General features: G+C 40.9%; 1 non-coding gene across 1 annotated transcript; it reads left to right on the top strand.

Annotated features, from left to right (window-relative positions):
- Nucleotides 1-1,089: 1,089 nt before the first annotated feature.
- Nucleotides 1,090-1,197, top strand: LOC128403234 (U6 spliceosomal RNA). The gene has a single exon (XR_008327900.1). It is a non-coding gene; the product is annotated as a U6 spliceosomal RNA (small nuclear RNA).
- Nucleotides 1,198-24,415: the final 23,218 nt, after the last annotated feature.

Here is a 24,415-nt window from a genome sequence, read left to right as displayed (position 1 = left end):
ACCTGTACCTATCTGTACCTAGGCAGATAAGAGAAAGGTGGCTTCTCTTATCTGCCTAGGTACATAAAGGCAGAAAAACATATGCAAATCTTATGGAGCAGCTGAGAAATGGAAGAGTCTGAAAACAGCAAGAAGGGAGAGATACCGATAGGGGGAAGTGACTGTTTTAAACAATGGCAGTATCTGAGTAAAGCAGGGATTGATGTACACTGAGAGGCAGATGCTGTTGGGTGTTGTTGTTGTTGTTGTTGTTGTTGTTGTTGTTGTACTCAAAGCTTGCTTGAAAATGCCACTCCTCCCAATGTTACCCCCATTCACTGTTGGGAGACATTCTGCACAGAAACATGTTTGTACCTTTAAGAACACTTTTTGTGAGCTCTGGGCTAATTGGTTGCAGCTGGCCATGACTACAAAAGGAGAAAAGCTGCAGTTTGAACCCTGCCTGCAGAGAAAAACACCCAAAAGCTTTGCTGTTTGTTGTTTTGAAATAAAGTCCTTATTTAATTTTGTTTTACACCGGTCTCATGGTGTCACAGTCTTCTGTGATCTACCACCAGTGAAAAATCCCCCTCTAACATTCACTCTATTCAAATCTCTGCCATTATTTAAGACAACAATTTTCTTTATTCAAAGAAACCAGCAGTGAAGGCCTAGAACTGGAGTTACCTTCACTGACACCAGGTGTTTTATTGCTGGTCTGCCCCTGACTCCAGTTCCTGACATGAGTGTAAGTACAGAGTAACCTAATTTAGACTGCCAATCCTATAAAAACTGACAGGGCAATTGGGATCACGGAATTCAGCTTGGGAAGACACACACCAGATTGTACTGTTAGAGCTCATCCAGACTTCCTTTTGTGCCATGTTTTTAGTCACAGGACCGCACTTTAAAGTTCCATGTCCAAGCACTCCTCCGCCCTGCTTTCCCCACAAAAACCCAATGTTTATTGCTGAGTCAGAGCAAGCAGAAAACCTGTATTGCCATTTGTTCTGATTCTGTATCAAAGAGCAGGTTTTCTTGGGCAAAACAAAAAAGGGCTCAGACACAGAGCTTTAAAGCATGAACCTGTGCCTAGAGAGAGCAGGGCAAGTGCTTGATCCTGGCAGCACATATACTAAAACTGGAACGATACAGAGAAGATTAACCTGGCCCCTTTGCAAGGATGAGAGAGCAGGGCAAAAGGTTAAGTGTGGATGAGCCCCTTGGTCTGCACAATTCCTCCTGCACTCAGTTACAAAATCACAAATTTTATAGTTTTAATAACATGCCAGTTCTCTCTCCCCACTCCCCTGTTTTGCTGTCCAGATAGATGAGGAGTTATAAAGAACTTGAAAGGTTGTTCACAATTTTGTGACATTTCTCTTGTTCCTAATAACAGTATTGTGCGTCTATGAATTTCAGGGGGTTTCCCCCCCCCCACAATGGATGGTCATGGCTATGTATGTTTCTTGTTTACCTGCTCAAATAAATCCCCAGCTTGATTTTTGTAAAGCTCCTTCAGCTAATTTGATGAATGGGAGCATGAATAAAAAAACAATGAATCAAATGATAGACAGCCATGCATTGTACAGTAAACAATACAACCTTTTAAAAATACATTAGAGTCAATATATGACGAGCGGGCCGTCTATGTCTCTAAGTGGAAAGGGGAATGGTGCTCAAGGTGGGTAATTAAACTGACAGCAGAGCAGCTGAGAAGTTGCTGTGAAATTTTTATGTCAACTTCAATGTAGAAAGCCAATGGGGAAATTCTGATTCCAAGGACACTTTTTAATGGAAATCAGTGTGTGGCCTTGACGAAAGATTGAAATCTCTAAGGAAGCTGTTGTGGAGCACATCAGCATCTAGGACAGTATAGTATTCTTCTGAGAGTGGGGAAAGTCTTCTGAGGAAGATTTGCAATTTGTCTTCAAAGAAAGACTTTTCCCTCAAATTGGGGGGGGCAGGGAGAGAAAATCACATCTGTGGTTCCTCTTATTCACACTGGAGCTTGGGGACATTCTGAGACTTTCAGCCTGGCAAGCACCAACTCGCAGAGAGTCTAATTAAGGAGCAAAGTAAGCAGAGCCTGCTATGGTCAAGCCAACCTGACTTATGGAGGGAAGGGGAGCACCCTAATGCAAGATGGGCTCTCAGAGGTATGTAGAATGGTTTATTAATAAGGGAGATAAAGTCATCCATGTGGAGAAACATTTTGACTAACTTTTATCATCATCTCTTGGAGGGGAATATTACATAAATAAAGAGTGTGCTTAACTCTCTCCTGATTAAATCAATGGGCTTCAATGGTGCTTACCTCTGGCTAGTTTTTGCCGCAAGATTTTTGCTCTCCTTCGTTAGACCTTTGTACATTTGTTAATACAGGCTAATCCGTCTCTCATGCAGAGCCGGGGTCTGTGACACACAGAGTCCACTTAACATTAACACAGGAGGGGAAAGTGGATGGTTCATCTAGATTCTCCTAGACTGTATATTACAATATATATAATTGCATAGTTTCACAGTTGCTCTGGGCCTTATGGAACACTGAACTTTCAGCTGCTGAACATTAGCAAAGGACGTAGAGTAGAGCAGAGAACGGTATTTCTGCTAGGTCCAGTGGCATTAGAAACAATTGTGAATATGAGTACCAACTGCTTCATTTATTAAACTGTTTATACCCCATATTTCCATTTAAAACCACTCAAGGTGGACTGCAAGAAAGAACAGCAGACTAAAACAATGAAAAAATAGGGAAGAATATAGAAAGAGAACAGGGACAAGCAAACGATAATACATACTCTTTTTTTAATTGTATTTTCTGGGTTTTCTTGCAATTACTATGGAGATGTTTTATGTACAATGACATATTTTGTTATTCCCTTCACAAGTGATTTCTGAGACAATTTTGGCTCCAGCACAGAATGTTTGAGGGGCATCTGACAGGGCTCTGGTTTGGAAGTAACATTGACTTCACCGTTACTGGTGGCATAAGGAGTAGCCCGGATGGCACAATAATGTTAGAAGCGTCCTACCCTCGTGTAGTACCCTGGCAGACACACGTGCCCAGCTGGCATGTTCTCTCCCTCCTGGTCGATCATTCAGGAGCTTCAAAAGCTTTCTTCAGCCCGAACATCACAGCAAACAATGCCAACAGACACCAGCACACTTAGGGATCCGCAGAGTGTTCACAGTTTGCATAACAGAACTCAGTAGCTCAGCGTTTTGGCTAATCTACGTTTATTTACATATAATACACTTGGAGCATTCTGATTTAGCTTCTTCCTCTTTCTCATCAGACAGCAAAGAGAGAAAGAACAAAGGACAATAGTCCCACTTCACGGAACACAGTAACACAAACATCCTATCTCCATCATTTCCCACTCTGTGGAATGAAAACATACACCGTCATGTGATAGACAACAATCTCACGACTGCAAACATGGAACAGGAATCCCAACAAATAATGCCATTCTGGTTTTCTTTGTTTCAACCAGACAAGGTGTCTGAGGATATTGGTGGTCATTGTAGTGTCACTGTCATGGGCAGATAGGATTTGGAGTCAAAGTCCAGGGGAGTTGTCTCAGCAGGATTTGGGTTTCCCAAGGAAGCTAGAGGTATCATTAAAGTAGTGGGAAGATTGGGGTGGGCAGTAGTGACCACAGTGTCACATTTCTGCAGCAGGGTCTTCCCAGCTGCTACCAGCAACTCCCCACTGTGAATATCTCTTTTGCCACATACAGCACTAGGAAGACATTGCCACACATGGGTTAATTGCCATATATTTAAATAAGCTGTGGCCTATTTAAAATCAAATTATGTCACTAGCAAAGTGTAAAATCTGGCTATTAAGATTCAACATATTTACTTTGGAAGATGAATATTTGAATCTATAGCTTTATATAATTTAACCAAGCTATATTGCCTGAGTTCCTTGCTAATACTGACTGGCCAGCAGGTCATGGAGATTCATCTGATCTGGTAAGATCTTATCTTAACACTGTTAAAAAAGAGCTTGTATTCCACAATCCACATGCAGGAGCCTCCAGATGGTTAGAGATATGGATCCGAAAAGTTGCTGAATAATACATTTGTCTGATAGAATCGGTTCCATGTTATCGCTAGCTGTTCAGCTGTCTTTCTCAGGCTTGTCATCTTGCTGCTCCACATGACTACCTATTTCTTCTCTGACTCACATCTGCAATACTGCCCAGCGTGAGACCACTTTTTCGCTGGGATTTTAATTTCAGCATATTAAATGTTTATGAATTTCAATGATAAAAATCCTTATGAGTTATTTAGCATGCATGCTAGAGCATTTAAAATGGCTTATTTTGTCTCTGGCTGTGCCATCTGCAGTAGAACTGGCTTCACATTTATACAGCACACGTAGGATAATGAATGGAAGGACTTTATTTCACTCCCATGATGGACAGAAAGCAATGCAAAGCAAACATACTTTGAAAGTCAATATTAAAAAGGTGCTTTGAGGAGTTTTTCACAGCCATATTTTTCATAAACCAGAGATCTGGCTAACAATATAATAGCACTGAGTATGACTGATGTGAACTATAAGACAATCTTAGCAACCAACTAGCTGGTTCTTAAGTAGTCCAAATACCATGTAACTTTCAATACTCACAACTGAAGAGGGAACAGATAGACAGCAACAAAGAGCAACACAATCCTGTTAGGTCTTTAGGAAATAGGAAATTATCCTATAGGAAATAGGAAGGGACAATATTTTTCCTGTGCAACAGTTACTTGGGGGGGCAGTTTCCACTGATTCCATGTGCTTGGGAACACTAAACGTTGTGGGACTTGCTTTTAGATTTACATGACTAGGACTGGATTACAAGTAACTGTATTTTTAATGTCAATTTATTTGACTCCTGGAAATGTGCGAGTCCTAATGCAAGAGGTTTTACATAAGCAATTTCCAAGCTTTAACAAAAAATTTTTTTACTATTGTTTTGTCTAAGGCAAATAAATACTATAGGTTTAAATGGAAAAAAGGTCGTCCACAAGATGTGAAGGTTCTAAGACATTTAAGAGCGAGATTAAGTTGTTGTTTTTTAACTCAGGCTTTTACCCACACTTCCTCTTCTCCCACTGCTTTCACCTGGGGAAAACTGCTCTTTAGTGCTCATTTAGAGCAAATGGTAATTCTGGTTTTCTCCGGACTGATGTTTGCTTTGATTTAACAATAAAGAATGGGTTTTACCTGGGAAAGAAGTGGGGCAAGGGAAAAACTGCTTGGCCTGTGCCTAGAAAGCATGGGTCAAGTGTAAAATTGCTTGGACCTATAAAAAGTACATGCATAGAAGTGTATGCTAAACAAAATGGCTCATTGTCAAGAATGAAATTGGTGTGGGGTTGGGGTGTGTGTGTAAAAGAATTCACACAAATGAAATATGCACAGACTTTGATTGGTGGATGATACAATGTGAAAGGTCACATTTAGGTTGCTATAAATCATCAGAGGCAAGTAAGAAAAATGTGAATGAACTGTATGAGGAAGAACAATATGTACTTCTGAGGATGTTTTATTTGAAAGGGGCTGTATTTGTTGCAATGGTTGCCTTTTCCTTTTCCTTACTTCTGCGGAAGTGCATACCTGATCTGCCAAGTTATGGAAAGGTGAAAAAGATGGGTCAGTTTGCCGGAGAACAGGGCTTCTAATGTTGTTGAAAGCACCTTCCTGTGACACTTTGCTATTGCTGGTGACCAATATTGGACATTGTGGAGAATGCTTTCAATCACAGCTAAACTGTTTAATAAGCTTCCAATGATGAGAAATACAGTGCCCTGTTTACAAAACATATTTGGGTCACACAATGCATTCCACCTAATCTTACAGAACAGCTAATGCCTGATTCTTGCATCTCCCTCTAGTGTTTTAGAAGATTTTGCAGAAGTCAATGAATGATGGAAATGCCTGAAAACAAATGAAACAGTCATATAATCTTTCCATGGATGTAAATGGGAGAAAAACAGAGTGTCCTTGGTCTAACTCTTTTCTTGAGTGCTGTGTGTGTGGTGTGTGTGCATATACACCCACAAATTCTGTCTCACTTGGATATATATGTGTGTACCTTAAAAAGATTTGACAAGCATATAATTTAATCATTTCTGCTACCTTCCATAATCACATCACTTTCTTAATATGTAAAGGTGGGGAGGGGGAAAATTTTCTATTTTAGACCCAAACATGTGCTGCAGATTTTGACAAATTGACACATTTTGGGGAAGAAAAATATATATAAAAAAACTCTGGGGCATGAAATATTTCATGTGATGTTGAAAAAAAAGCATCATTTTGGATCTAAGTAGTAACCTTATTTTTGATTCAGAACCAGTTGCAGTGGCTATGTCTACTGTGCTTTGGCAGAGTTTGGGGCTCAAGGAAAAGATCAGAAACCAGAAGGGAGGTCTGCTTGCAATTAATCTTGGTGAAAGTAGATGTTGTTCTAAGTCCATGTGGCTAAATGAAATGTGGTGATGAAACATGGATGCAAGTTGGTGGTGGTAAAAAAAAAAGTTAGTCAACAGCAGTGTAGGATAAATGAACAACAAATAGAATATGTCTTTTGGACATGTTGCTGTTATAAATATAATCTCCATAATTGACTTCTCCATAGGAACTGTGGAAATGTAAGTCCTGTGGTGGACGCAGAGTTCATTAACAGAATTTGCTTCACCCTTGTTGTTCTTAAAACTATTTTCTTCTCTCCAGAGCAACAGTTCTTTCCATACCAAAACACTTGTAGGAAATGTGGTAGTGTGACCACTATAGGCTGGTCTGAATATGACCTTTCTCATGCAGATGACAAAGAGCTGCTGCATACAGTGGTATCCGGTTACGAACTTAATTCGTTCCGGAGGTCTGTTTGTAACCCGAAACTTTTCTTAACATGAGGCACACTTTTGCCAATGGTGCTTCCCACTGCTGCCGCACTGCCAGCGCACAACTTCTGCTCGCATCCCAGGGCAAAGTTCACAACCGGGAGCATCTACTTCTGGGTTAGTGGAGATCGTAACCTGAAGCATTCGTAAGATATGTAACCCAAGGTTCCACTATACAGTCTTATGATTTTATCACAGTATAAACTCCACACCATCACGAGTTAGCATCAATTGCAATAACATGGATGTATTTATCCTGATGTGGATGAACAATGTAATGTCTGAGTTCTGCATTGTATGGTGACAACAGCAATAAGACACCACATTGAAGCAATTTCAGATCATCTCTGTGATGAAGGCAACATATAGGTCAACCCTCAAACAACAGATTTAAGTGCATGAGAGTTGTAATTTCTTATCACTCAATATTGATTACATAGCAATGCACTTTATGGGAGTCACACCAAGATATCTACTTGTTTCCTGGATACCCAATGCCATTCAAAATCTGTATACATACAGTTAGTCTGAAGCAACAAAAACAACAGCAGCAAATAATTTAGTTCCTTTAATACTTGGTTATATTGTGCCTGGCCTCCATATTCAGTGATTCAGAAGAACAAGGAAGATTTGTATCCATTTAGAGTATATTCCAGGTCTACTTCCTCAAAGACAGGCACATTATAAACTTTTATCAGCAGTGACACTAATTGACACCCATTTCACTGCCTGGAGTTGAAGGAAGAATAGTCACAGAGTCATCTCTCTTTTCCTGAGGTGAATTTTCCAAGAGTGAAGATTGAGAATCCAGAGCTGTTATTGTCCACACTGCTTCAGAGTATATTGTATAATAAGGTTATCAGACATCCCCGTTTCCCGGGGACAGTCCCCGGATTTACAAATCAGTCCCCTGACAAAATCCATCTATTTAGTAGGAAGTTGAAACGTGTCCCCAGATTCACTGAAAAAAATCTGGTAACCTTACTGTATAATAGGCAGTTCAGATTTTCTAATGCAAACCAGGAACACAAACAAGTAAACTTTGTTACACTCTGGTAACATATGCAAGGTTTCCCTGATTTCTGCCTGCAGCATATATTCTTTCTCTAAATCATTATGACAGGAATTGGGAATAAAGAGGCAGGACACAATGTCTGGCCACAACTATTAATTACAAGAGTCTCTGCAGAGGGAAACCACAGTGTGGGAAGCTAATCTAATCTAAAGAAGTTTAACTGTATTAGAGAGAGCCAAGCCCTGACCAAACAATGTATCCTATGGCCCATAGCACTAATCAGGTAAGGCAGATAGTCCTCAAAGGCACTTTGTATCAAGCCCACAGGCCAAACAACCCATAGTAGCTGGTCTCAGGTAACATCGATCACCTTCAAGGATGCTTACCAACTCTCATCTCTACTACTTCCGTTTCCCATACTTTACTGCTATAATATTACTGAAATAACCTAGTCTAAACCACCCGCCTTCTGCTCCCTTCCCCTAAAGCATCCAACCCACAATGCACAAGCAGGGAAAAAGCCTTTACCCAGCCTCAAAGAGACCAGTTAAATCTGTAGGATGCATGCCAATAACAGATAAAGGCCTGGTGGAGCTTGACAGAGGCCTATATATCCCACACCCCTCAGCAGTGTATGTGTGTATGCACACACATGCTACATGTACATGCTACATACACATGCTTAGCCCAATCACTTGTGATATGGCATTCTTACTCTAGATGCATTAGCCATCTGTCAGCCTTTCCCATTTCTTGCAAACAGAGGCATGTTTCATTACCAAATGCATAATGTGAGATGGGCTGGATCTAGACACAACAAAGAAGCATTTCAGTTTAAAGCGTTGTAAATTTAAACAGGGAAAACAGGCAGAGAGAAACGGGACTCCACTTCGCCATCTGGTGGCACAATGTTATATCACACATACAACACATATAAATCACTTTTTCTTAACCAGTCTAGCTGAGTCCATGGACTCAGTGAAAATAAAGAAGGGGGCTAGGCTGTGGGAGTCCCCTACAAGAGGAGGATATTAGCACACAGTAAAGCAGCAGGAGGATAGAGGGTAGTTTTTGGCCAAATTTACGCCATACATTTGAAACATTATGAAACTACTTTAAAAAGTCATGACTCCCCCCAGAGAATTCTGGGAAGTTTGTTAAAGGTGCTGAGAGTTGCTAGAAACTCCATGCATGTTCCCCTCACAGAGCTGCAATTCCCAAAGTGGTTTAACAATCAATCCCTCTTCACAGAAGACTCTTGGAATTGTAGCTCAGTGTGGACAATATGGGTCTCCTAACAATTTTCAGTGCCCAAAACCAAACTGCAGTTCCCATGTTTCTTTGGGGAAGCCATATTGAATTATATACATTTAAATGTATAGTACAGATGGGGCCTTACTGAACATTACACAAAGAGAAAGAAAAGTGGGCACACACCATTTTGGGTGGCAGTGCCCTGATCAGTGCTGTAAGCTTTCATTAACAAGTTTATACTCATTATAATTTGATTCAGGCTCAAGAGGCATGTGCATATGATGTTTGGGAATACGGTAATCTCTGAAACATAAAGTTTCCTTTCCATTGGCTTCAACCTTGCCTACAACAGATACAGTTCCACAAATACACAGCATTGTTTGCCTTGCTATTGGGAATAATAGTTCATTCCCATTTTCTCAAACAGAACTTATAATGTGAAATTATGGGTAAAAAAAAAAGAGGTTGGCCAACTGAACAAAAAATTCGCTTGGCATAATCTTCATTTTGAGCTCAGAGATTGCAAATGTCTTTCCACAAACCAGTAAATGGAAAAAAAACAAAAAAATAACCCCAGAATGTCTTGGCTGGAGAGTTGGAAGGGATTTAACATTGTTCTAACTAACTCTCTCTCTCTCTCTCTCTATTCATATAATGTGGATCTTTTTGCTTGTAAACCTCACCTTGGGGAAAATAGATCGACCTTGAATTCTCTCCACTCTTTAGATTTCACTTGCCTTGGTGGCAGTTATATTGCAATTCAAGCTGTAGAGTCCAGTGGGCTGCATAATATCAAATGTTATTGAGAACTGTATTACTTATGTGACTTTCTCCCTGAGGGTTGTAATTAGTGAAATGTCATTAGAGGTAGCTTTATGTTTTGTGGTTAAACTTGCTCTGCTCAGATACAGAGGGGAGTTAGAAAGAAAGAAAGAAAGAAAGAAAGAAAGAAAGAAAGAAAGAAAGAAAGAAAGAAAACTCCAAATTACTATACATAGACATTTGTGAATTTTCAGAGAATGGAAACTAGTCATACAATAGACCCCACCTTTATGTGGAAAATAAAGAAGGCTATTGAATGATTTAGGGAGCAATCCTATACATAAAACGTTAGTGTAAAGCAAGCTAGTGTAAATGAAGCAGGTGTAAAGTCTACCAGATCCAAACTCTGTTTAGGAGTGGAGCTACTACTGGCTGAAATGGCCTACCTTTTTGTCAGCTTAATTTACACCATGCTGAATGGGCTTAGCAGCCAGCCTAAGCCCCCCACTTCCCCAGACTGCATGCTGACAGGGATGGGAGAAACAGGCTAGCTTATCTCTGGCTGTACTGAGGATGGGGAGTTACACCTGGAAATTCAGTGGAACCTAACTCCATGCATCCAAATGGATCTTGCTATGCTATAGGATTACTCCCTTAAGCCACCTGACATTTTTCACCTTTTAACCAGCACATAAATGAAGTGCATACTTGCAGTAAACACATGGTGTAATTATGAACAAGACTGCAAACTGATACACACTTACTCATGAACAAGACTGCAAACTGATACACACTTATAAATCCAGGCCATTCCTGGTGTGGCCACTGTTGCACACTGAAAGCTTCTAGGAGCCACAGATGAGAGCTGAGTGCAAGGTGGGAACCCCAGAAGGAGAATTACATTCCCCTACCAGAGGTACTACTCCCCCTAACTTGGCAGAAGGCACAGATGAATCTGTCAATTTCAGTTTCTCTTGGTTCCCACACTCCCATCTTGAGTTCGGTTCATGAAAATTCCTGAATTTTTTTGACAGCATCATAGTGTACATTTAGTATACCTAATATTTGGTATGTGATTTTGCCTGTTATACCCATTTTTTTTGCAATGAACTTTCCATAATATAAAGTGAGGACATTCAACCATCAAGGTACAAGGAAAATAAAAGACTCTGTACCACCATATAACAAGCTCCCCCATTGGGTATTCACGAGTTCCAGTCATGTTACTTTGCTTATTTTAAAATGATTTATAACTCACCCTCCAACAGCTTCCCAGGAAGGCCTAAAAAAAGTATGGCATGCGTTTTCATAACTTGAAATTTGCATGCCAGCAGAGTGAAACAAGAAAAAAAAAATCTGAATCTCAGAAGACAGAACAGCAAGAGGGATCGCTGCGCAGTGAAAGCAGCAATCCCTCTTGCTGTTCTGGCCTCTGGGATAGCTGTGCAGCCTGCATTCGCTCCATAAGACGCACACACATTTCCCCTTACTTTTTAGGAGGGAAAAAGTGAGTCTTATAGAGCAAAAAATACGGTATTTGTTTTTGCAACCTTACAATTTTACAATGACCCTTCCATACTTTTTCAAGAAAGTGATAAATAAATGATGCAAATCCAGAGTAGCCCAAAAGTTCAGTAGTCCTCCCTGCCAGAACATATATGAAAATCTCAAATTGGATTTCCCAACCTGTGGAGAAGGATATCCTAGGCATCCATGAGATGCTGTTCATTCATGAACTTTATTAACAAGTAGGAAAGTCTTCATTGCTTAATGCTTTTCTGTAGAAGATAAATCTGCATTTCTTTAAAATAGAGAGTGATAGGAGTCCCTGGTTACTTTTCAACTAAGGAAAGGGCCCAGTCAGAACATGACAAGGAATATTAGCAGGACATAATGCTATCAATGACCTTTAAAGAGAATTGTAGTTATTACCATACAATACTCTCTCATTTATTACCTGTCCCTTCATTGAATTCCAAAGCCTTTATGTAACAGAAATTTAGATGCTTGCCTTCAAAGTATAGAAATATGTTTTGACTATTATAATGGCTTCAGGCACTCAAATCTAATTCAATTTTTTTCTCATTATGTGGAATTTTTTTTGAAGATGATGGTGGTTACTAGACCAAGCAGTTCACTTGAGACAGTCAGACAAGCTTATATCTTGCGGCAAAATTGTCATAAAGGAGTATTTTCTCAGATCTGGCAGAAGTTCATTAAAGTGATTATGTGCTCTCCTGGGATAGTGATCTAAGTAATTATTGTGGGTAAAGTCCTTTATATTCTAAGTAAAATGATAGCCATCAAGACATATACAATTTGGAAGGTTTTTGTCCTCTTAGGCCTAGTTACAAAAATGCTTTCTTAAATGTAGCTTGATTTATTTCAGATATATTAATTTCCTCCTTCACTTCCTGATCCCAAGTGCTGTACTTTTGATTTCACCTTCCTAGTTGCTCTTCTTTTGTAATAGGTGCTAAGATATACTTCCCAGGCTTTACACTTCAGCTCAAACTATATCATTATCACCTACATCATTCTCATGCATTATTTCCTCCATCCATGCTTTCAGATATGTTAAAGGTTGCCCCTCGTTTTCTTTTCCCCAGGCTATTATAATTTTTTTGGGGGGAAGTCTACTTATTCCAAGCTGTCCTTCTATATTACTCCATGAAGTCTGCATATGTATGCTACATTTATATGTGATATGGCAATGTGGCTTAATCACTACCAAGCTGAATGGTGCATTGGAGTGTTCTCTCTGTCATTTAAAATAAAGAAAAGAAACTAAGCAAACCTCTGGTAATAATAATAGAAAAATAAAACTGTCACAAAAATTGGAGAAACTACAGAAGCAAAAATAATGAGTTTAGTCCCTGTTCTGAAAGTATATAATGGAAGAACAGTTTCCCACAAAGTAAGTTGCCAGTTTTCAGTATGAAGCCACCTGGAATCATGCTAAAATGAAGGTTAAGATGTGATTTTGAAATGGATCATACCAAAGAGTGTTTGTGGTCATAGCAAGAAAAAAAACAGGCAAGACACAAGTATATGAGGTTGAACTAGGATCATATTTAATTCAGTACTGATCTCAGCAGAGGGTAAATACTAGGTGGGAACAACGATAAATCAACCAGTCCCCCAGTTCATACAGCTCAGAGCAGCTGGCCTCAAAATACAACCCAGCTCATGTACCTACCTGCCAACATGTGACCAAATTAATCTATTTAGCCACACCCACCACCAATGCCCTTAGTCCTGCAGACAAACAAAAAATTATCACTCAGCCCTGTACTGGTTGGCACTGAAAACTGCATTGGAACCTGGGTTTGTGCCAGAAATCAATGGAGGATGATGCTGGTTTAAATAGCCTGCAAAACCATGCTCCAGTCCTTCTGCAGTGTGCAGACACATGCAGCAGCTGTCCCACCCAATTTCCTCCTGTATCTCTCCCTTCCCCCCAACTACTAATAATACTCCCAGTTGGAAGCTTCATGCTAGTGGATCCTAAAGTCCATGGAAGTTTTGACAATATGCAAGGTGATTCACTGCAACTTCTAAAGCTGAGGTTGGAAACCTGTGGCCCTTCAGATGTTGTTGGACTCAACTACCACCATCCCCAGAGAGCATAGCTGTTCGGCACGACTGATGGTAAGTGTAGCTCAACAACATCTAGACAGTCACAAGTTCTCCACTCCTGTTCTAAGGGAACAAAGTAGCACTGGGGAAGATACAGCTTTGATTGGGCTTCTGCTGTTTATGTAAATCATTGTTTTAGTTTGAATGAACTTTGATTGTGAGCTGCTTCATTGACCCTATAGAATAGGGATCGAAAGAAAGGAAATACATGTTGTAGTAAACAAAATGAGGTTTAAAGTTTTGCATATCCCTGATACACTCACATTATATGCTTTATACTAATGATTGCATCACTCAACCAAATGTCATTAGTTCTGGTCGTGTGTATAATGAGCTGATGCAATAGGACACCATATGTAACAATCAGGAGTTTGAAATACAGTGTTGCCAAATGAAATTATGTACTCAATGTGGATTGGTAGTTTGTACATGACCACCTTTGTATTTCCTAAGCAGGAGCCAATCGATAAATTTTATTGTCATTTTTCAGCACCTCAAATTTAGTAAAGATTGGCTATTTTCATTTCAGAGGCACTTTGTGTGTTGTGCAGTGTTACCAACTGTTGTTTTGTATGCATACAATATAATATGAATGTCTATATAGGGCATCCTTTGTGGCATCTATCACACACATTTATTATGAGTCTGGATAATTTCTTACATGTATGGCACAACCTGTCCAATATGGCACGCCTAACTTAATTCAGAGCATACAAGTGCAAGTGACCGGTTACATATTTCTCAACATATCTTCTGCTAAAGTTTAATGCCAAAATTCAAATCAAATGATTTTCCGGTGGCTGGCCAAGCTGATTTAAACTGCATCTTGACTGCTCAAGGTATCAGTACTGTGCAGAGTTGAAATACAAGAGCTAATCTGACCTATTCAAATCGCATTACAACCTCCCAGCTAATGAGCCTTGTTTTGATTCTGATGAGAATTTCCCTTCCAAGGCCAGCTGAAGTTTAGCTGAATATTATATTAAAAGCTACACAGAACAGCAACTTTCCTTGGCCTCCACCTGCATCTTTTAATAAAGAATCTCTGTAAACTGGGTGCTGGTGGGACTACTTCTATATGGCCCAGGATTGTCCTTTGGACGACCGCTTTTTGCCCTCATTTCTTTCTTTTAAAAAAAAATTATTTATTTTAAATTTATTTATTGAATGGCTTTGAAGTTTGAGAAGAAGAAAAGCCAAAGGTTGCTGGTATCTGCTATGCTGATGAAATAGTCCAGCTGATGGAGGGAGAAGCCTGGTTTCCCAGCATTGCTGCTGATGGCCCTATCTCCCTTTTCAAAACCGTATTAAAGCCAAGAAAATCTAAGGAGGGGATTCTTCATGAAATTTTAACAAGGGGGGAGGGAGCTTTGCTGACATTTCAAGCAACAGCTTGGCTGCCCATAGCAGCTCGGCAGCGTTCCCTTTGAAATTTGGGACAGAATACACTATGAAATCAACGCTACATGATGATGTAGCATCATTCCCACGGGTATTCTGTCACAAATTTCAAAGGAGCACTGCCTGTATGCTGGGGGCTGCCAAGCTGTCACTTGAAGTGGCAGCAAAATTCTTCTTGTTGTTGACAAAAGAAAAGAAAAGCGTGGCTACCTTGTATTTAAAAGGCAAGCCTATCACCACCTGAACATTTTTGTTTTTGTTTTTGGGCCACGCTCCTGAAAGTGTCCAATATTCCATCCCACTACGTGGAGAATAACAGGTGGGATTCTGCCAATCTTGAGCCAAGAATGCTTAGTCCCCATTGGCCTGTTTTAGTGGGTGGGTTGCACCTTTTACATTTTTTAAAGAAAGGTTCACCCAAGGATGTCCCTACTCCTTTCTTGGGGGCTCCATTTTTGCAACATTCCTGTTGGCACTCAAGTTTGCTGTTAGAAGGAATCATATATTTTCATGCCACTTTCCCGCCATAGAATTCAAGCTATCATAAAAGTCCCCCTCCCCACTCCACTTAATCCTGAAAACAATTCTCTGAAGTAGGCCTTGATAGATGAGACTGACTAACCAAGGGCCACCAAGTGAATTTCATGACAAGTGAACATTTGGAGGCGAATCTTCAAGTCCAGCATTCAGCAGTGGCACATCCAGTTTGGCCACCTGAAGCAAAACAGGATCATGCTGCCCTGCCACACAGCCATGCCACCCTGATGCCGCTGAAGCCCCCCTTACCTGTGTTGTGTGGTGACACCTGCAGAGTGCCAGGAGCAGCACTGGAAAGCAGTTCCTCTGGTATTGGTGCTTCTCCACTGGCAGCAGGGCAGGCAGAGAGGCATTGATGGCACCACCGCTTGTGCTTCCAATACGTGATGTGGCTGCCTCACCTTTCCTCACTAGTGGGACGGCCATGCCAGCACTGCAGCACTTGGACATTCAAACCCTGCTTTGCGCTGACTAGAAGAGTAGCCAATGTGGTGCCATCCACATATTGCCAGACTGTAACTCTCACCAGTCCAGTTGGAATGGCCAGTGGTTGAGAGCTCTGCAACATCTGGGAAGGCAAGGTAAAAAGAAAAGGTAAAGGACCCCTTGGCGGTTAAGTCCAGTTAAAGGCAACTATGGGGTTGTGATGCTCATCTCGCTTTCAGGCCAAGGGAGCAATGTTTGTCCACAGACAGCTTTCTGGGTCATGTGGCCAGCATGACTAAACCATTTCTGGCACAACGGAACACCGTGACGGAAACCAGAGCACACAGAGATGCCATTTACCTTCCCTCCACAGCGGTACCTATTAATCTACTTGCTCTGGCATGCTTTCGAACTGCTAGGTTGGCAGGAGCTGAGAAAGAGCAATGAGAGCTCACCCTGTTGCAGGGATTTAAACCACCAACCTGATCAGCAAGCCCAAGAGGCTCAGTGGTGTAATATAATAATAATTTATTATTTATAGCCTGCCCATCTGGCTGGTTTCCCCAGCCACTCTGGGTGGCTCCCAACAGAATATTGAAAGGCATCATGTGGGTCACCCTTGGACCAGGAGAACAGCCATTCTTTCTCTTAAGTCTGCTGAAATTGTCAATAAATTACATTGCTACCCTGTTCTCAAACCTTGGAAGCACTGGAACAAAGATGAAAATTCCCCACCCCATCTCCTGTTTTAGCAGAGCTTGCCTAGTAAGCAAGAATATTTCACTAGGCCTGATTAAGCATGGTCAGAATGAGGAAAAGGCAAGACTTTGGAGATGGAATGCTCTCTGTCTCATCTTAAGACACTGCCCTGTGAATCTTCATCCTCTGATACTCTGTTTCATCGTAACATTTTGCATCCATAAATTGGCCTTTCGTTTTGGATTATTCCCCAGAATGAATTAGGGTGGGGGTGCTTTAAACATATGGTAGGTGCTCAGTCGAATTTGTGAACTTGTATAAATATGTATTGGAGAAGGAACTGGCAATCCACTCCAGTATTTTGCCAAGAAAACTCCATCGACATAAAAAAGGAGAAGCTTTGAGAAGAAACTGAGAGTTTCCAAGGCATGCTTTGGTTCATGGGGTCACAGAGAGTCAAACACGACTAAGAAGACTAAACAACAATAAACATGAATATGTATAAAACAGAACACTAAACAGTACTCAAGCATTATTGCCAGGGCTTGGAAAGTTTATTTTAAAAAAGAAATAGTTTTCAGTGCATCTGAAAAGGACCTAAAGCCAGTTCACGTTCATACCTTTATGTTGTGCAAAGAAAGGATGTAGTAGCAAGGGGGGCAGAGAGAGCTGTTGGCTATCAGCCACTGTATATAGTACCACCACTGTGACATAGAAAACAAAATAAGGTGAGTTGTGAGAGTGTATTCTGCCCCCTTTTGTCTCCTTCTTACCCCCCAAATGTAAGCAAAAAACTTTTCTTTCAGACAAGGATTCCAAAAAGATCACCTGGCAATATTGCCTCAGCCTAAGGGTAGTTTGTTGAGCTGGTTAGTAAATGCAGGAGACTTGTCTATTTGAATGAATCTGTTTTGCCACATGTTCTCTCATGTGCTGCTTTAGTTCAAGAAACACAGAGCCCCACTCCCCTGCCAAAAATAGGCCTGCATACTAAAAATAGGTAACTGAGGCACAGTTTTTCACAGCCATGTGGGAAGGAGCCGCTTATCTGTGAGCAGCTCTCATGTAACTGGAAGTGCCTTTTCAGATTCAAGCTGGCAGAATGGAAGTGAAGGCAGCGATATGCTCTGTTTTCCTGCATCCTTTTTGCACCTTTAAATGTTTTGTTATTGCTTTTCCTCCTTTTGCAAGTAATTGAAGGGAGAGAGGAGAGAGAGGGGGGATTCATGCTCAAGATCATGATTAAATATCTCCCTGTTCTGGGGCATTTTGAAAGAGCAGAAGGAGTTTTGGTCCTTTGGTTCAATGACTCTTCCTGAAACACCTTTGTTTTGGTCCTACAAACTGATGTCTCTTGAGCCCATGCTTCAGCAGAAGGAAGGGAATGTAGATACTGGATATCTCCCTCCCTCCCTCCCTTTCATGCCACAGCTCTCCCAGGGACCATAGGATTGCAAACGTCCTTATCAGGAGACACTAAAAGGAACTGAGCCAGACAGCATGAATGAAGTTTTTTGGGATTAAAAAAACAAAACATATATTAGGGAGGGCCCTGAAATCTTCCAGTACTTGCTGCTACAGGAAGGGCTTCAAAAACGAATATGATTTAAGTTGGGAGCTGTATAAACATCAGAGGCAGTGCATATATTTATATGTGATTATCTCTTCCCATATTAAAAGATTATCTGGAGATGGTTCACATGTTTGGAGTTGTTTTGAGCCAACTGGACTGTCTGTAAGAATGTTTGTTTTCTCTCTCTTGAACTGTGTTGCCATATTTCGATTCCACTTGCTTTCATATTTGCATATTTTGTAATGTTTACTATAATTTCCCAGCTATCAAAACTCATCTAATTTATTTGTGAGGCTTCAGTCACCAGAAGCATAAACAAATTGTAATTTTCTTTTAAAAGAGATGCATGGACAAAGGAGGGGAGGGACAGAGGACAGGGGAATAGAGGAAAGCATATCAAATGGTGCCCCAGGCTCAGAGCATTTATGGTCCACGCCCCCCCCCCCCCATTGGTAGGTTTCAACATATTTCCAATGTGTGTGTGGCTGATTTCACAAGTTCAGTGCACAATTTGCAGGCATGGTTTATAAAATTTGCAGGCTTGGATCTAGTCACAATCACTCGTGCACACCAGTTATTTAATAGGGAATGATTTCCCACCCCCCTTTTGCTCATGTTAACACAACACAGGCCATAAAGATAAGTGCTGCTGACATTACAAATGAAAATGAACTCTATTTGTTTCTGCTGTTGAGTGGATATGTTTGCAGAGATAGCCTGTGACAGGCAGCTTCTACGTTTGGTTCCCCACAACCAGGTACGGCAGGCAGCAGGGACAGTCCACCCCTGTGGTAAGGTGAGGCAGCTGCCTCAGGTGCCAGGATCCAGGGCGGCTGGAGATCCGTCTTCCAGGAATGCACCACCCACTGCTGCTGCTGTGGCAGCAACAGTTGTATGTGCTCCTTGTAGGCCAGGTCTGCTGCGTCCATCCTCAGCAAATTCCCCTCCATTTTGCCTCTAAAGAGGTGGTGAATAGGAAGTGCTGTTGGTCTCATCCCACCCCTAGGGAGGAAATGCCCTCTGGCACACCCTCCCGGTGTGATTCAAAGCAGACCTTTTTTCTCCCTACCCTCACAACAGCCTTTAATTCCCATTTCAACCTTTGGGTAGGCTGATTTGATTCCACCTCCTCCCCATTCCTGATGTAGATCTTCACTCCCAATGCAGATCTTTATTCCCTGCTTGTTCCTGATGTACAGCTCCACTCACCCATTTTTCCCTGGTGAGGAAGGCACCATTTTGTGGTTTGCCTTAGGTTCCTCTGGCTTGGACTGGCCCAGCCAGAGATTCACCTCAACTGACTGTTGCTGAATCTGGTCCTGGAGGAGAGAAACACCTTGCTGATACTCATGGCCAAATAGCAAATGATGCTTTATTCTTTTAAGAGGAATGTTTTTCCCTTGATCATACGCTGTACAGAAATTTTTGGAAATAGCAAGATTGGTGTGATGCATCTTAGTTGAAGTGCCCACACAGAGATAATGCAGTTTGGAAGTATGTGAGCATTCACACCTGTCAATTTTAACAACAATTTCAACAGCATCTTTTTAATGTAAGCTACTCAGAAAAGTGTAATAAATTGTAGTTGATACAAACACAATCCTGCTGCCAAAAATCATGAACTGTAGACATAATAATACTCATAAAACCAATTTTATTATGGTGTTGGCTATGTTTTATATTGTATTTTTGTATTTTAAATTTATATGTATACCACCCCAAAATCTATTTTTTGGATGAAGGTGCAGTTCATAAAAAAATTAAAATAAACCATAAACCATCTTACTATTTTTGTACATTATCCATCCTTTCACTGCAAAGATCCCAAAATACTCTCTGAGATGTATAAACATTAGACCAAATGTTATTAAGTGTTCTGGGGCAGCGTTGCTTTGGAAGGAAATAATTAATATCTTTGTTAATTGAAGCTGCAGGGGGAACTTTAGGGAGGCAAAATATAATTAAGCAACTTGGAAGCTGGCCAGCAAACTTATGGATAGCACCACTTCAATGTTAAGGCAAGTCCCATGAAATTGTTAATAACCTCAGCTTGTAAGTTTTAGAACTGCCACCTGGCTGGTTTAAAGCTGCTCTAACAAGTACTTAGTGATTCCTGTTGTTGTAGGGTGAATATTAAAGCAATATCCACTAGAAAGGTATCTCATGCGAATCCCAATAAAATAATGAGAGCCATGCAGGAAAGCAGAATGCTAGCACTGATTTCAGTCGTGCTTGCACAGAAAACCTTCCCGCAAATGTTGTCTTTTGAATTTCCCCCTCTTTCTAATGAACTTCTTTTCCAATTCACTATGGACGGGGATAAATGAGGAGCTGTCTATGGAAGCTGTGGATTGTTATTCCTTGAAGGTTTAAGACAAATGCTGGGCACAGAAATGTTTTATGTAGCTTTCAGGATCAGTCCCAAACATATTGCCTTTATGCTGGGAATATCTAAACCATCCTGCAAAATGGCCGGGTAGCAGCAAGCATGCTTTAGCAGACTTCTCTGCAGGTCTGAGCCATGCCTCTGCTGCAGAGCAGAAGGTTCAATCTTACCTGCTCTGTTTAGATCAGTTATCTGGGATGGTGCTCTTGACATCCTTGTTGAGTTCAAGCACAAATGCTCAATGTGTGAGGCTGGCAACCCTTCCTCCGTGTGTCCCAGTGACAGATTCAACAGAGGTACCAAGAAGGAAGACGCAAACAAGAAAAGGTGGAATTGCAGGCTGCCTCTCCCATGGGTGAGAAAAGCCAGTAATCCAATAAAAATTGGTGCGTTAAACTTTTCCTGATTAGCCATCCCGGAAGTCTTCTTGGGTATGTCCAGCTCTTGGGTGTGGCTAAAGTGGATCTTTGGATCTTCTTCCATATAATGATATACCTTTCTCATCTATATCACACCCTAGAGTTTGTTACACATTCTTTACTTTTTTACTAGTCAGAAATGCATTTGTGTTGCATAGAGAAATTTATGTATACATGGAAACCACACATGGTGGCATTTTTTGAAAATGAAGAGCTCCTTCAGATTATACAATAAAGATGTATAGGAAGGTAACATGGCTGACCATAGCTAAATTTGTCAGATTAAGATCTGCCTCATAATGTATCCTTTTCTTTCCTGTTGATATGAAAAAGCCGTGAGCTGAGTTTATATTTACTGTTGAGGAGAAACTTCTCCCTCAGTATCCATGGAAATGAGGAAGGTGCAAAATGAGTTTAAAAATGAACCTCAGAAAGGAGTTCAAATGTGCCATCAGACAAAGTGGAAGCAACAAACTGGAAAGAAACCATGCTCCTTTTGCACTCTCTTACAGAATTTACTCTGAGTATCTTTCCCTTAGATACTCAGAATTTACTCTGAGTATCTTTCCCTATTTTTAGGCAACCCATTTGCCTTAAAATTCCATTCCAGAGCTGCAGGTTTTTAGTTTTCTCCATTGTCTCTCACACAATAGGATTTTCTTGAGGTGAGGAAAAGCAAATCATGTCAAATTTCATCAGCCTCCTTGGCTTGTCTAGCTTCTTTCCACTCCTCTTCCAGTTCAAAGCTTTTTTGTTTTGTTTTGTTATTTTATTAGAATACAACATGATGTTTGGGCTATTTTAGACGTCCCTAAGGTTGAGAAACAGAGTACTGACGTTCTTTTGAGAATATGGTGTTTGCCTATACGTTTAGTTTTAAAGTAATGGTCTGAATTGCACTATATCTACGAAGTCCCAAAAGAGAGGCAGAAGAGCTTGGCTAAGCTGTGAAAGGTACAGCTTTCTCAAACTGGTGAGGCAGATGTTTTCACAAGTTGTCACTGTTTTCCTCCTTTTCCCCTTGCCTGTCAGTAATGTTATGATCTCTGATCCTATCCATATGGATGCTAGCTCAGCCAGTTCCAAATGCCTGAAGCGGATTTCATGTTTCTCATCGCAATTAGGAGGAAGATACCAGCTCCAAATCCTTCCATCAAGGAATGCATTAAGAAATGGACCAAAATGGAGTAGATTCTCTTCATGAAGTTTTTTTGTAAACTGCAGGAAGCTTACAGTTTTGATTATTTGGTTGGCAGGTTTTGTTGAAACAAAGGTGGTGGAGGTTTGGGTTGTCATGCAGGGCACTCACTTGGAATGGGTGTGAGGAGAAGGGTAAATATGTCTAATTCCTCAGCAACTGGGGGGGGTGGCCTCTGCTTTGCCACAGTGGGGCAGCAAGGACATACCCCACTCCTCGACCCTCAATACACACCCTGAGGAAAAACCATTGGCTTTGTTTGTCCTTAGATATAAGCCTACACCTTGTTTTCACTATGTGATCCATGATTGGTTGGATTTATTCATAAAGGATTGGGGGAAGTCCTAAAATGGTGCTGAAATAGTTCCAGATCAGGGCTGTGAACAAGGTGAGAAAATGTAAAGAAACACCAAAGGATAGATCCAAGACTGAATTAAAGATAGATCCAAGACTGAATTAATTCCTGCTTGGCAGGGGGTTGGACTCGATGGCCCTTGTGGTCTCTTCCAACTCTATGATTCTATGATTCTAAGGTGGTTGGGGCCCTGCTGCAGTTCCCAAAATAGGGGCCCCTTCCCTCAAAAGGAATACATGAACAAAGTACTGTGGGATCTTAAAGAGTAACGTATTCATGTGATAAGCTTTTGTGGACGGCAAAAAGACTCAGAGTATGTGGAGCTTGACAACTTTCAGCAAACAAAGATCAGTTTGCAAAACAAACAAAAATGAACTATTTGAGGAGGTACAGTTTCGTTCATTATTGGTTTTGCTCACTAGCTGCCTTGGGCTAGTCAAAACTCCCAGCCTAACCTTGGCTATTGTGAAGATATAGGAGGAGGTGGAAAATGGGTGAAAAGAAAGAACTACTGTTTGTATTAAAGGCACCAAATTATGGGGCCAATTCAGCATCACGCTTTTCTGATGGTTCAGTCAGCACAAGCATTTCTGCTTGCCAGCTGGAACTATCTCTTCTCTCTTCCCCCTTCCCTCATATGTTGCTATGGCCCTCCAGAGCAAATATGGGAGAGGAACGGGGGTAGGGCACATGGGGGAAGGAGAAGGGATCCATTCACTCACACTTACTTGCATAAAATAACCCAGAGAGTACCTGATCTCAGATAAACCAACCAGAGGAAAGATGAATCCTAAACAAACAAAGGGCCAACTACAGTGATTCCAAGGACTACAAAATGAGGCATAAAGGAGAAGAAAACTTCAGTTCTTTAGGACCCCCCCCCCCCGATTCCTAGAGGCTGGTGTTTTCAGCCAGTGAGTAAAAGCAGAGCTATGATTGACCAGTGAGTTGTTTGCATAAAAACGCTGATGTGGGAGCAGTCATGTTGGCACATCTCACAGAAATGTAGTAGAAGTAGTAGAAGACGCAGCTTAGCATCTGGAGCCCTTGCAGGCATGGACTCTGGTGCAGTTGTTCCAATTGCATCATTACAATCTGACCACACACCCCAGGGAGTTTTATTTATCCCCTAGAGACCCATTTTTATAGCCCCAAATATTTAGAAGCAACCATTTGTTGGCAGCCCTCTTATGAAATATGTAAATGCAATGGATTTTTCTTTTCTTTTTGTGAGCACAAGGAATTTAATCATCCCTTAGAATGACTCCAACTAAAGGTGTTTTTCCAGGAATAAATGTGGCTAAGTGTATTGGAAAATGTACTGTTTTGCTAAATCAGTTTAAATGGATTTGGCAGGAAAGGGCCACTTGTCTGAATAACATGTATTTTTTGTTAAGGGTATTCAGTCTCTATTCATTCACAGCCTAATTTTCTTGTTAGCTCCAGGAGGTCTTGAGCACGTTTGCATAATTCTCACTGTGAGCTTGTGTCCAGTTAATTTAAATCACATTAAAACTCATTATTGTTTTCTTCCGGTCTCATTGAAATTATGTTCTAAGGTTTTAGCTTTTAAAGTGTGACAATGCAACTCCAATCCGTTAGCCTTTCAGCTGGCTTCCTACTCAACATTACAGCCTGCAGGGAGTTGAAAGCGTCACCTAGTCACATCATTTAGTGGGAAATGAGATCGCTGCTTTCTAATGATGATTTCATTTGCATTGCAAAACTTTGCCTCCATTTTAATCTACAGCTTTGGAAAAAAATCTTGGAACACCCCCCCATGATTTTTTTATTATAAAAAACCCCTACATATGGATGTCTCTATCAAAACCAGTATAGCACAACTTAGCATATTCCCCACTCCGT

Source organism: Podarcis raffonei, chromosome 1 (genome assembly GCF_027172205.1).
Source record: "Podarcis raffonei isolate rPodRaf1 chromosome 1, rPodRaf1.pri, whole genome shotgun sequence".
NCBI classification, from domain to species: domain Eukaryota; kingdom Metazoa; phylum Chordata; class Lepidosauria; order Squamata; family Lacertidae; genus Podarcis; species Podarcis raffonei.
Note: the sequence above shows the minus strand (reverse complement) of the source record. Positions and strands in the feature narration are given on the sequence as shown.